Raw genomic sequence first — 12,474 nt, 5'->3', positions numbered from 1 at the left:
AAAACTGAGAAGTGAACGTCCTCCTTGTGCACAAACTGTGTCTACGAGCAGCACTGCCTGAGCATCACTCAAGCAAGTGCCCCAGGCTGCAATAAGCACGTCAAAATTTCAGCATGGCATTAGACAGGAAAAATCTCAATATTCAAGTATTAATCAACATACAATTAAAAAAAAAAAATAGGCTGTTTTCTTTCCTTCTGGACAGGAATTTGGGTATGCGAAGACTCCTGTAACCATCCCTCCATACAGATGACACATTACAACATTGTCAGCCTTGTCCTGAAGGAAACACATCTAATGCCACTCACTTATCAGTACTGCCAACAGATTGCTTTAATTGATGCAGCAATGTGATCACAGCTGCCCCTTCACCTCCCACTGCTGTTTGTTTCTGACCCTGTCTCCCCAGTTAGGGTATTTATCACACTTAACCTTGAAGAAAAAAAGAAAATACACACTTGCACAGGCTGCAGTTCTGTTTTGGATACACTTGAAAGATCCCAAGGAATCCAAACCCTGTGCTTCAAGGCGTAGGCAAATTCGAAGGAAAGAAGAAAATGCAGATTATTTGGGCTTAATTAGCTACATGTTTCAAGAGCTGCTATAGCTGTTCTACATTCAGGTTCAGTAATTTATCCAGATTGAAAAAGGAAACAGAGACAGAAACTGAATCCAGGCAAGTCTTTGAGCTCTAATTTAGTTTTACCTTCCAGAGGTGATTTCACACTTCAGTCTCCCTAACTCTCCATGCGCCCACATTTTCTACTGCGTTTGGATCAACTCCATTTCTACTGAAGCAAAATTCCCTTTGGCTTTGACAGAGACCGATTTTACACAGGTGTGAGCCTCTGCTTCTCTCCCTGACTTCAGGGAGTTAAAGATTGCTTTAAATATTAGTTTTCCATTTTAAAAAGACAAATGTGCAAATACATGCAGAAAAGACAATAGCATCACAAAAGCACCATTCAAAAGTACAGCTTGAAACAGACAAGAAGTGAAAGAGCATCCATTCTGGGGGAGGAAAAAAAAAAAAAAAAAAAAAAAGAAAAGAAAAAAAATAGAAATGTAGCATTGGGAAATAATAGCTCCAAACAGCCCAGCTCAGGGCTCCCACACCTGAGCTGCCACCAGCTGGGAAGCTCAGCCCTGGGCCATGCAGCTTCCCCAGGTGCAAGTAAATGTGATGCCTTAATTGCCACTGCCAGAATAACCCTTCTGTTCATTTGCAAGGCATGATCGACTGGGTTAACAAAAAAAAGCACCAATCTCCTGTTGCTCCTGCGTGCTCAGCTCCAGCTTTAAGAAATATTAATGAGGACACAGGCTTGCTCCTCATTTCCCTAATACAACTTTTATGAAGGTGCAGATTTCTTGAGGTCTCATTCATGGGAGACAGACACCTGCTCTCCACATAGGGTGACCCAGGGATGTCAGCAGGGCAGAGAGAGCAAAGTCCTCCAGGATGGGCCCTTAGCCTGGCCTGAAGGCAGAAGCAAGCTTTGCCTGAGGCAGGTTTGGAACAGACAGAGCTGATTAACGTGCTGCCAAGATACCAGAAAATGAGCCCTTTTCTTGAAGTAGAGAAGTGTCTGCAGGGTTGTATTATAAGATCTCTGGGGGGGAGGAGGGGGGGGGAAGAAAACAAAAAGAATCCAAGGGTTCTACAAAAGAGAGTATGAGCACCTCGTTTCCTCACAAAACAAACTCTTCCTCCCACATGCATTTTCATTTTTCATTATCTCAGCAATGACTCACTGTCAGCAACAGGATTTGGTGGTATTTGAAATTATGAACACGACAAGGATGTATACTGGCTCATTAACACGATTACTATTCATTCGATCTTGATTGCTGTAGCGGAGACTTGTGATTAAGCCAGCGTGCCCTGCAATTTTCACAGATCTTCTTCTGTGCTTTGAATATCACGGGGCAAATATTCCCCAACTCAGCACTGCCACATTGCTCCTGTCCTGTTCTTTTGCATGGTGTGCAGCAGCCTCAGCAATCCCAATTAGCCCATCATTTGAAGAGGTTTTCTTTCATTCTGCCCACAAACAGCCCATTTATTAACACTGCTGGGTTAACTAGGTAAATCATATCATTGATCAGTTCATAGCCAACCATACCTTCCCACCTTCATTTTTCATGTGACTTGCAGACATCAACATTGAGTTTAATGAACAAGGAAGAAATGCTGTTTTCAGTGAATTTTCCCTTTCCTTGCTTCCCTACCCATGGAGAAAGTGGCTTAAGGAATACATAAAAGAAAAGAACTTTCATGCCACCAGACTTCTAGTTTGCAGTTCTGCACTATGTGTATCTACACAGAATTAGGATAGAAAGAGAATAATCGATACTTACACGCTAGACATCAAACAGATAACAACGAACCACCTCTATTTCATACACTTCACACATGCCATTTCAGTCCCAGTGCAGTTCCCAATGCTTTCTACTTCCTGAAAATTTAACGCTGAACTCTACTCAAGAACACAGAAAACACAAAGATGTGAAAAAGTTCGGTGCTGAAATTCCAGGCTGAAATGGGGATGTGATGCCTCAAGAGAAATTGAAACTCCTTTTTGTTCCTGGCTTTTTGCTGGTTTTCCCCCCTGCTTCAACCCCATGTTCTGGGTTCAGAGGCATCCTGGAGCCTCTGAACTTAGAGCCGCTCAAGACAAAGACAGAGATGTCCTGTCAGTGCCCTGGAGCATCCCTAACAAGAAGAGCAGCATTAGAACAGACAGGCTGTGCTGAGCAGCACACGGAGGAAATGGGGCACTTGCTGATGTCCTTGAGAAGCCTATCTTGGCTGCACTCAAAAGGCTCCATGAGATTATTGCACGGTGCTTTAATGACATTTATTACGACAGCTGAGCAAAAGTGATGTTTTTATGAAGTAATTACTCATTGCCAGAGAAGTCAGCTTATTGAGCCTAACTGCAATTAAGTTCAGATACACGTGACGAATGCTATAATTTCTTTTTCCCATTCTCTTTCCAAAGGGGACGTTACTGGCACCAAAGCTGTGCTTCAGCTGAAAATCCAGAAAGCATCAAGAGGATGATGATCTCTTTAAAAGTACAAAATAAATACATTGCAAAACACCTAAACAAACTAAGTATCATCTTCTTGGCCATGCCTACTTGGTGCTTTAACCATATTCATAAGGTCCCTGTGACAAGTCCTGTAGAAGCTAAGTAGTTTTATTGTGACCCAGAGGAAAATGAGGCTTTAAGTTTCAGAATTGGAGGTGTTCCCTCTTCACTACATATAAGGAGGCTGTTCAGTTGGCTTTTTTTCGGTTCCCTGCTCTGCATTATTGTGATGCCAAACCCTGTGGCTGGCCTCTCATCATCCTCTGAAATGCAGGTGTGTTCAGTTCCAAGGTCTTCGCAGGCCAATTGTTTCACTTAGCGCTAGTTTAAAAGAACAGAATGCCCTCAGGTGGACCAGCTCCTATCACCAGCCAAGGCAGCAGGTCCATCTATGTTATTCCTATTTGAAGGAAAAAGCTTGCAGGATTATTTTCCCCTATCAGCTTTTCCTTCTACTAGGTAAATCATGTAGCCTATCAAAGCCATTTCTGTGATCTCCCTTAACAATGCATGTGAAGGCGATATCAAAGAATTGCTGCTGGTGTTATACATATTACTGTAAGCCCCCGATAGAAGATATTAATGCATTTTACGATTGGGAATGTTGTCTCAAGATAAAAACAGGCAGTCTGCAGGAATCAGCAAAAACCCACTTAATTTCACACATGTATAGCCACTGACGTGTGTGCAATGAGATTAGGTGATGCCCTTGTCGGCAAACTTATCACAACTTTCTCCAAATAGCAAATCCCTAATTAGTTTATACTGTGGCTTTGCAGAGGGTAAGCATGGCTGGGGAAGAGCAAACAGTAGCTGATTTCTCAGGAACATGCTTGCTTAGCACAGGCTTAGCCATTGTAAGAAAGTAAATACTGCACAAAAAAGCACTGAGTGGGAAAGACTTGTATGTTTTGTTTCAGCACCAATTGCAGATTTATCCAGAAACTTCTCAAACTCACAGCATCTTAACGAACCGGGGGAGGACTACATCATTAACAGAGATTGTCTCATCGAGATACCATCCTGCTTATAAATCCACTGAATTTGCCACTTACTGGTCAGCTTACACCAGTGTCATGTTTCCTCAAGCAAGCTCACAGCTGGAAGAGCAACAGAAATACAGCAGCAGCATCCCACACCTGATGAAACTATCGAGTGGCAAAGGAAATTTGAAGAAAGAAAGTCTGGACTTACTTCTGCAGACAGCAAAACACTGTACAAATTAAAGAAGAAAAGCATCCTCTAGAACCTTCCAGATGCTATGGAGCCAGAGAAGTAAAATGGAAAACTGATGAGAAGTTATGACACATCAACGCAGTTAGACCAAGAACGCACCCTGGAGAGAAAGGATGAAGGGGATGGTGGCTCTGCTGTCCATCACAGGACTGAGGGATCAGAGCAAGGCCAAAATCCTCAGTAACCAGCAGATGACAAGAGCGAGGAGATAACTACTGTAAATGAATGCATGAACTCCTACATGATGCTCACACCACAAGCTGTATTAGAAATAAAATGTTTTGCCTACGATGCGGAAAGAAAGGAATGAAACTTAAGTTAGGTGTCATTCAAAAAAGTGAATGCAATATTACTCAAAATGGTATTAGAATGGCAAATGTGCCCTTCAGCATCATCAAATCAGTTCAAAAAAGCCAATAACATTCATTTCTCCACTTTCATTAGCTCTGCTTAAAATGCATCAGATAAGTAGCCTATAAATTCCTTATTGATTCTCTGGATTTTCACCCTGAATCTCATTTCCTATTGTCTTCCCTTCTGTAAAGAGGCACAGAGCACTGTTGACAACAGAGAGCCGAAGGAACATGCAAGCTGTTGCTGGGCCTTTTGTTGTTTCACATATAAAGTAGCTCCTGCCATGTTCTGCCCAACCTGACCTCGCTACCTCCAGCAGCACCAAGAACCCTCCAGCCCCAGACCTTCATCTGCTTTTGCCACAGCCTTTTTTTAAGGCTGTTTATTTTTAGTAATGGAAAAAGTGTCATACCTTATCTCTTAGAGAACCAAATGCTGTTTGGGCCAAAACTGCTGCTTAAGATCTTGAGCAAAACCTCCAGCTGATTCCAATGAGAAGCTTGCCTAAATACCAGTTGGGCTGGAGTTCACTTTTTTTTTTTTAGCATTTCTAGAGATTACTTGTGTGACAGCTTTAGCATAGCACTTGAGAGGACTTGATAGTCATCCATTTTATCCTCCAAAAATAACCTTTTTTTAGCACAATAACATGTTCCTGCACATCCACAGAATTTAAACAACAAGCAAGGCTAGTTACAGAATAAAGTGGCATGCACACATACACTTTTAATTGTATTTTAAGTATTGTGGTAATAAACATAGTTTAGCTGTACTAGGATATTCTTACCATATCATCTATGCACATCTCTCATGTAATGAATCTCTGGAGTAACTTAACTTTTTTATTATTACTATTGAAAGCTATACCACTAAGCACCATAGGAAAGAATATGTAAATCAGAAACATAAACATGCCAGCTAAAAGCTGCCAGGCTGAGCTAATGAGTTTGATATAGTAACCATACAACTATATTTTGAGTTTTTTCCAACAAGCTAATTAAAGCTACCTAATTATCTCACGGAGTAAGAGTGTTATTACCCTCTTGGACTGTTAGGAGTAATTAACTTAAAGCAACTTGCAACCCTGCCCAAGGCTAGGGGGCTAGAACTGGATGATCTTTAAGGTCCCTTCCAACTCAAGACATCCTGTAACTCCATGGTCAAAATTGTAAGTTTCAGAGCATCTTTGAAAATCTGAGCAGTAGAGATGGACTGTGTGCTTGAAGCTGCCTATCCGGCAAGTGCTTCAGGTCAAGGGAGCTACACAGGAAATATCACTCAGGAATAGTGATTGGAGTATTTCCATGTACATGAAGGATTCCTTTCAATTTTTGGGAGATAAAAAAATAAAGTACGATAGCTCAACTGGTAGCAGAAAAAGTCACAATAAATATCTGTGAAAACATCTGAAATGCAAAGGTACTCCATCCTAGGGAACTTCTGGAGTAACAGGACACAAAGTCCAGCTCTCTTGAGAGACAATGACAAAGGTTCCATAAATAACATCACATTTGATATCCAATCACTGCAGCTGGAGCATTCGAAACAGTCACAAAAAGCAGAAAATGCCACAAGATGTTTGAGTAAAGGTGCTGTCTAAAGGAACAGTCCTACGCCGGAGTTAATGTCTTTGTGAGCCTAATTTAAAGCAACCAGGTCCAACCCCAGTCGTAAACAGGGAGAGAAGCACCACAAATTCACCACGTATCTTATCATAGCTTAAACACTCCATTACAATCCATAGCACGTTCTTCCATGCAACGTTGGAAGGGTCTTTAAAGTCCATCAGGAAGACAAAAAGATGTCAAATATATACCGAACATTTTAAATTAACAAGTCCTTAAAAAACATCTGAACTGACAACAGCAACGAGGAGTTGCACACGCTCAACCATTTGTGTTCATCACTTCTGCCCCTTCAGTACCAGCACATCTCCGTACCAGCAGAGGGGACCAATGCCACCACCTGCAGGCACATTGCTTAGCCTCTCCACTCTCAGAAACCCCACACACCAAAAGGAGAACTAGGACAAGATACCCAAACCACAAAACCCACAGACTCACCTCAGATCACGCTGCAACTTCTGCACAGGGCTGAGCAAGGAATCCAGCATGCCAGGCCATTACTGTCACCATGAATCCACTTGAATCCATTCTTCCTCCCTCAGAGCTGCTTTTCCACTTCATTCTTAACCCTGCTAATAATCCAATCCCTACTACTTGCACAGCACAGAGTAACACAAGCCACAAACCTCACTGCACTAAAACAGGTTCTTGAAAGGAGGTGCTTCCTTCTGTAAAGCTCAGAGAACTTCACAGGTGAAAGTAAATAAAAGACCAGCTCCTGGCCTTAATGCCAGGAACAACCTGTTGCTGTTAATCTGTAATGCTCACTGCTGCCGTAATCCCAGCTCTCTGAAGTTACCTGGCTGATGGGCCAGGTGTTTTGAGTTGGAAGGGGAGGTTCTGCTTAGTGAAGATCATTTTGAATGCTTCAGAGCACCTTTGCTGGGCAGCTTTCTTGCTAGCTTGCTTTCTGTCCAGCTTCAGGGGTGCCGTAGGAGATTGTCATGCTGCTTTAACATAGAGTTTTTCTGGAGAAGGCAGTGAGGATTATAGTGAGGCCAGCAGCTAATTAATGGGTGTGTCAGGCTAATTTGGTACAGGGCAAAGCTCTAGTAGTCAACTATAGCAGGAGGAAAGGGTAAGAATTGATGATGGATCTTTAGGAACACTCTAGAACAGGCATCCAACCTGCAGCCTGCAGGATCTGTGCTGCCTGGCACTGCAAGTAAGGCCAGCATGGACCTGGTGACCTACAGGGAGGTGAGGCGCAGCCTCAGGTGCACACCCATCACTCAGCAACAACCAAAACATTGGCCCAAGACAATTTCCCTTTACTCAGTGCAGCCCACAGAGCCAAGAAGTTGGAAACCCATACTCTAGAACAACCCCTTAAATGCGCAGATCCTTCCCCTGATCTTTCTTTATCACTATGGCGCTCGGACTATACCTGAAGGCTTCTATTTCATCTGCCTGCAGACCTTGCACATTCCAAGCCAAGACCTTCTCCTTTTGGTGTGTTACCCCACTCCTCTGTCAAAATCTGACTGACAGCCGCCAGGGAAGTTCCATGCTGCTCTGTCGCAAGCCTCATCACACCCGTCCCTCACACTGAAACCCAGCACTGATCACACCGTTTCATACCCAGGTGCTAGGGCAGAGATTAACTGCAATTAACTGGGAGAAAACTCCCAGGACCTGCTGCAGAAAGAAAAAACATACGTGTGCTTGCTGTGTCAGCTGGCTGTCGATCCACAGCCAGCATTGCTTTTATTTTTGCAAGCTGGAGCAGAGTCCAGAAGCTCTGTTTTTAGGGCAAACCCAGGATATTAAAAATAAAAAGAATCAGCTGGCCAGAAGGAACCAAATCCAACAATATCCTCTTCTTATCATTTCCCTTTATCCACAACAAACAAATGAGTCAATGTGAGAGGAAAGGAACTCAATCAGCAGCCCTGCATCAGTGAGCAGGGCTTGCATGTATTATCATTCCAGTCGTCTTATCAGCAAAGCCTGGGTGTCCAGTCAGTGCAATGCTCATAATTGTTTTCATCCCCTTGAAAAGAAGCTGGAGGCAGAATTAAATTGATTTGTGAACAATGTTTACCCTTTTTCTCACCGCTAAGCAGACAACCAATTAATGACATTAAAGATTAATTAACACAGCTACCTGCCAGGCTGACAATTACATTTGGTGTTGTATGTTCTTTCCTCACCAAGGCAAGTTCCTACCGTGGTGCCTGAAGTTCCTGTTCTGAGTATCTAGAGTGCAGCAAAATCACAGAAAACAGTTTAGAAAGAAAGGTTGGGGGATTTTTTGCAGCTATTTTATGGTAGCGCCTCATTTGCAGGGGACAGTGCTCAGTGGCTTTGGGAGCATTTGGCCTAAAATGGAGTGGAAATGTAGTCAGAAGAGTTGGGTGTGTTTGTCTAAGTTGGAAGGAGGGAGAAAGTATATATTAGACATTTCTCACACACACATACCCCACACCTGCTCCTGACAGCTTGCTCCATGTTTTGTATCAAATGTATATCGAATGTATAAATAATGTATATACATTTTACATATAAACAGAGTAATGCACATCCTGCCAACACTCTATACTTAGACACAAAGGCACAAACAGAGCTAGAAATCCATGTGCACGTGGATGTGTAGGCACCTACTTTGCATTTAAATCCTTCCCATCCTGAAAAACAAACCCTTCTTCTCCCCTGAGGCAACAAGTCTGTTAATTATATTTCTTGCCTTGATTTTTCTTTTCAGAGTAACCATTTTTTTCTTCTTCTTCTTTTTTTTTCAGATGCACACGAAGTACTTTTATTTTTGTCATTCTTTGCAATTGAAAGATGTTAAGGACATCTTGCTCAATTTCTGGTAGAGAACCAAAAGGGATGAAAAAAGAATAAAATTTTGTATATGAGCCTTATTTATTCTTACAGGTTGCAGAGGGAATCTTCTTTCTCACTTCCTTTCTGCTTTAGCCCAGTCCACGCTTGCCCACAGCTGTTCCCCTGTGCACACAAAAGAAGCTTAAAGCATTTTGTTGTGTTGGGTTTTTTGTCTTGTTTTGTTGTTTGTTTTCTAAGAAGAGGGAGACCAGCCCTTGGCTCACAGTTGTGCTCACTGCAGCTGTTTGGCAGAGCGGAGTGGGCAGCAGAAGCAATGAGGAAACAAGGAGGGGCACAAAAAATTTGGGACAGGATATGAAAGAGCTGAGCAGCACAGCCAAGGGCTGATGACTCAGGACAAGTCAGCAGCAGGTGATTTGGAGGCTGGGAACTGACCGAGCCAGCTCCATGCATTGCCGCAGAAGATGATCCCATTGTAGAGACCATCCCCACTGCACACCTCAGCCACGGCTTTCCTTCTCTGGCTGTAAAATAGAAAAGCCGTGCAGACTTTCTATCCTCTCCTTGCATTCATGAGATTAAAGACTGCTGCTAATTATTGTCAACTTTGTGTTCGTTTCTGAGGTCTCTCTCAGTTTTGATAAGAATCTCCTGCTGCTGAGCTGAACAGTGAGGGTCACTGAGGCCAGGGCAACCTTCATCACCTTCTCTTTCTTCTCCAAGGAGATAATAACAGCCAAGATTCTGGTTTAAGCTTATTAAAGTGCCCAGTTATCTGTTTCAGCATGGATAATTTAATCAGACAAGTTAAATATTTATGAGGCTGCATTTTATTGTTGACGAAAGAGAAAAATGTGCTTTAAGTGCTTTTCAAGAGTAAGAATTATAATGATGATTAAAAAATCCATCAGTAATGACACTTGATATTATTATTGTTAGCTCCTAGGATTACCGAACCGTCACAGAGGGCTGCAAATAGGAGTCCAGGAGTTGGAACTGAACCATGCTATCTCTGTGCACACAGAGCTGGTAAAGATCCAAGGCTCAGCCTATCATCTAGACCTCATCCAGCCCAAAATTAACACTGTGCACTCGCAGACAATGGAGCCAGGCCAGCAGAGGAAGACTCACTTCAGGCAGGCCCTCTTACCACCTTTGAAAGTAAAAAAAAAAAAAGCATGTGACCCTGAAAATAGAAAGGAGAGTGCACACACAGATAACCAGCGTGCTTGCTATTATTTGCAAGTCCCTCGCACTGAAGTGCAAAGCTGAAATAGGATTCAGCCTTCTTGCAACACCCTGCACACCTTGCAAAGCAGCCAGCCAAAAAAAAGGCCAGCTATGCATGCTTTTGAATAAGGAATCAGTTCATTTTCCCCCTGGATCAGCAGGAAGGTATATTTAGCACAGGGTTCTATATTACAGATGGAGCCTGTGCTTTTCCCAATGTGAACAGCTTTGCTCTTGGAGGTGCGGGGATAGGGAGTCCCTGCCAGGAAAGGCCTTAATTCAGCAAGGTGTTTACATATGTGGCTAACATTTAGCACATGGAGAATCCTCCTTGATTCAAAGTTAGGACAGTGCTAAAATACATTATTTATCCAAGGTCAGAACTTCTAAACTGAATATTCCTCTTACAGGAGACAAAAAAAAAATCTGAGGCAAGTGTGCGTGGGGGTCACCCTGCTTTCTGCTTCATTGGATTTTCATTTTTCCTAATCTTCATGGGCATTAAAGCTCAAATAATCTTAAGGCATATAAACTATACATGCGACAACAGGGAGGCTGTAAGACTTACTGTAAGCAATGCTGCATATCAATGACGTTTGTTCTGCCTCAGATAACATAAACATTTTAAAAATACATTCACTTCCCTGCCTCGTGTTCAAATTCTATTGTGTCAGTATATTTATGAGGGTCAGCTCCTGTAGGTAGGCAGCAAAACACATATTTTATTTATTAAATACAAATAGGCAGCAAATCTAAATTAAGTAGTGGTAAAGCTTTCACTTTAGGAATTTTTGATATTTGAGCTCTCATTAATGTTACGTTGATGCCATTTATCTTCTCAGCAGATACTTTTATACATTTGGAAGTGAAACATAAGAGGAAAACAGATATTAATATTGCTACCATTAGTTCTACTTTCCCTATTACTACTGATGACTACCACTCCCACTAGAATACAACAGACAAAAACATTTGAAAATATCCTCTTGTTTACTCACTTTTCATTATTTTTTATGGGAAGGAACAATACACATTGTCTAAATCTTTTAGTTGCATTTTGGGTGATTTTCCAGCTGTTTTTTGGCTTGGGATTTGGGAGAATGGGGGGTGTCAGACACTAATTTGTTTGACAAAGGGCTTTCAGCAAACACTTTGCACAGAAAGCATTGCACCTTCTTTTTCTTTGCTCTCTCTCCCCCCAAAACAACCCAGGTACCTCACCTGCTTGTCACAGCCAGCACCAGGTGTCCTGTGAGTAATTGCACACTGCGTCTCAGACTGAGCCTGAAGGAACTTTCAATGTTTTGGAGGTGGAAAGGAAAATTCTGCTGTCTTAGTGATCACACGAGGAATCCACTTTCAAGAACAAGGAAGAAAAAAAAAAATCATTTTTAAAGATTTAAAAGCTTTGACTCATTTTCCAATCAGTCATCCTCATTAACAAGTGTCTCTAAAATGCTGCCACTACAGGAAAAAAAAACCCTCAACCTGTCAAGGGCTTTCTTTTCTTCCTCCCTGCTGCATCCAATTAGGAATTCTCCTGCAGTTTTCCACTCTCTGAAGCAGGCTGAACCTTCCTCAGAGATCTCCTCCCTGCAGAGAACTGCCATTTACTCACACCTCTAAGCCACTAAACCACAGCAGTTCCTATTTGAGAGCTACGAGAGTCCTTCTGGAGGCAGAACAAGGAGAACACAGCCTGTTAACCCCATTTTCCTCTTATGCTTTGCTAGAATAGAGTTATACCAAAAAAATCATCCAAATAACTTACTTGAAATGAACCAAACTGCATGTAACTGGTTGACCAAACCACCAGTAAATAGAGCATAACAGAAGAATGAGTTAATGAACTTTATCAGCTGGAATCGAGTCCCAACTAGTACTTCCATAAGGACAAGCCAAGGCAAATCAGAGGAGCCTTTTCAGTGTAAATTCATTTAAAACTGTCATCTGAGACTCCTGCTTTGCTTGCTTGCTTTCACTGTGGTTCCTGATTCCTTAGTGGATGCCACTATAGTGTTGGGGGGAGAGGGAAAAGAACCAGGAAAGCATTTCTGGGCAGTGAAATCTCAAAGAATTTTGTGAAACTGTTCCACCAGCTGTCACACATCTCCCTCTTTCCCAGTCTGTTTGGTCAAATG

General features: G+C 42.3%; 1 protein-coding gene across 2 annotated transcripts in view; it reads right to left on the bottom strand.

Annotated features, from left to right (window-relative positions):
* MCTP2 (multiple C2 and transmembrane domain containing 2) overlaps positions 1-11,941 on the bottom strand; it is a 258,369-nt gene extending 246,428 nt beyond the window's left edge. Inside the window, exons 1-2 of one of the 2 annotated variants that reach the window (XM_042876283.1) lie at positions 11,555-11,941; positions 9,192-9,265 (exon numbers count right to left, since the gene is read on the bottom strand). The gene's annotated coding sequence lies outside the window, so the exon portion shown is untranslated. The remainder of the gene's footprint in view (positions 1-9,191; positions 9,266-11,554) is intronic. The other variant, XM_042876284.1, reaches the window with a different exon arrangement.
* Between the last annotated feature and the right edge of the window lie 533 nt (positions 11,942-12,474).

Source organism: Lagopus leucura, unplaced genomic scaffold (genome assembly GCF_019238085.1).
Source record: "Lagopus leucura isolate 7727_CA_CO unplaced genomic scaffold, USGS_WTPT01 Super-Scaffold_100015, whole genome shotgun sequence".
Taxonomy (NCBI): Eukaryota; Metazoa; Chordata; class Aves; order Galliformes; family Phasianidae; genus Lagopus; species Lagopus leucura.
This window is presented reverse-complemented; position numbering and strand designations above follow the sequence as displayed.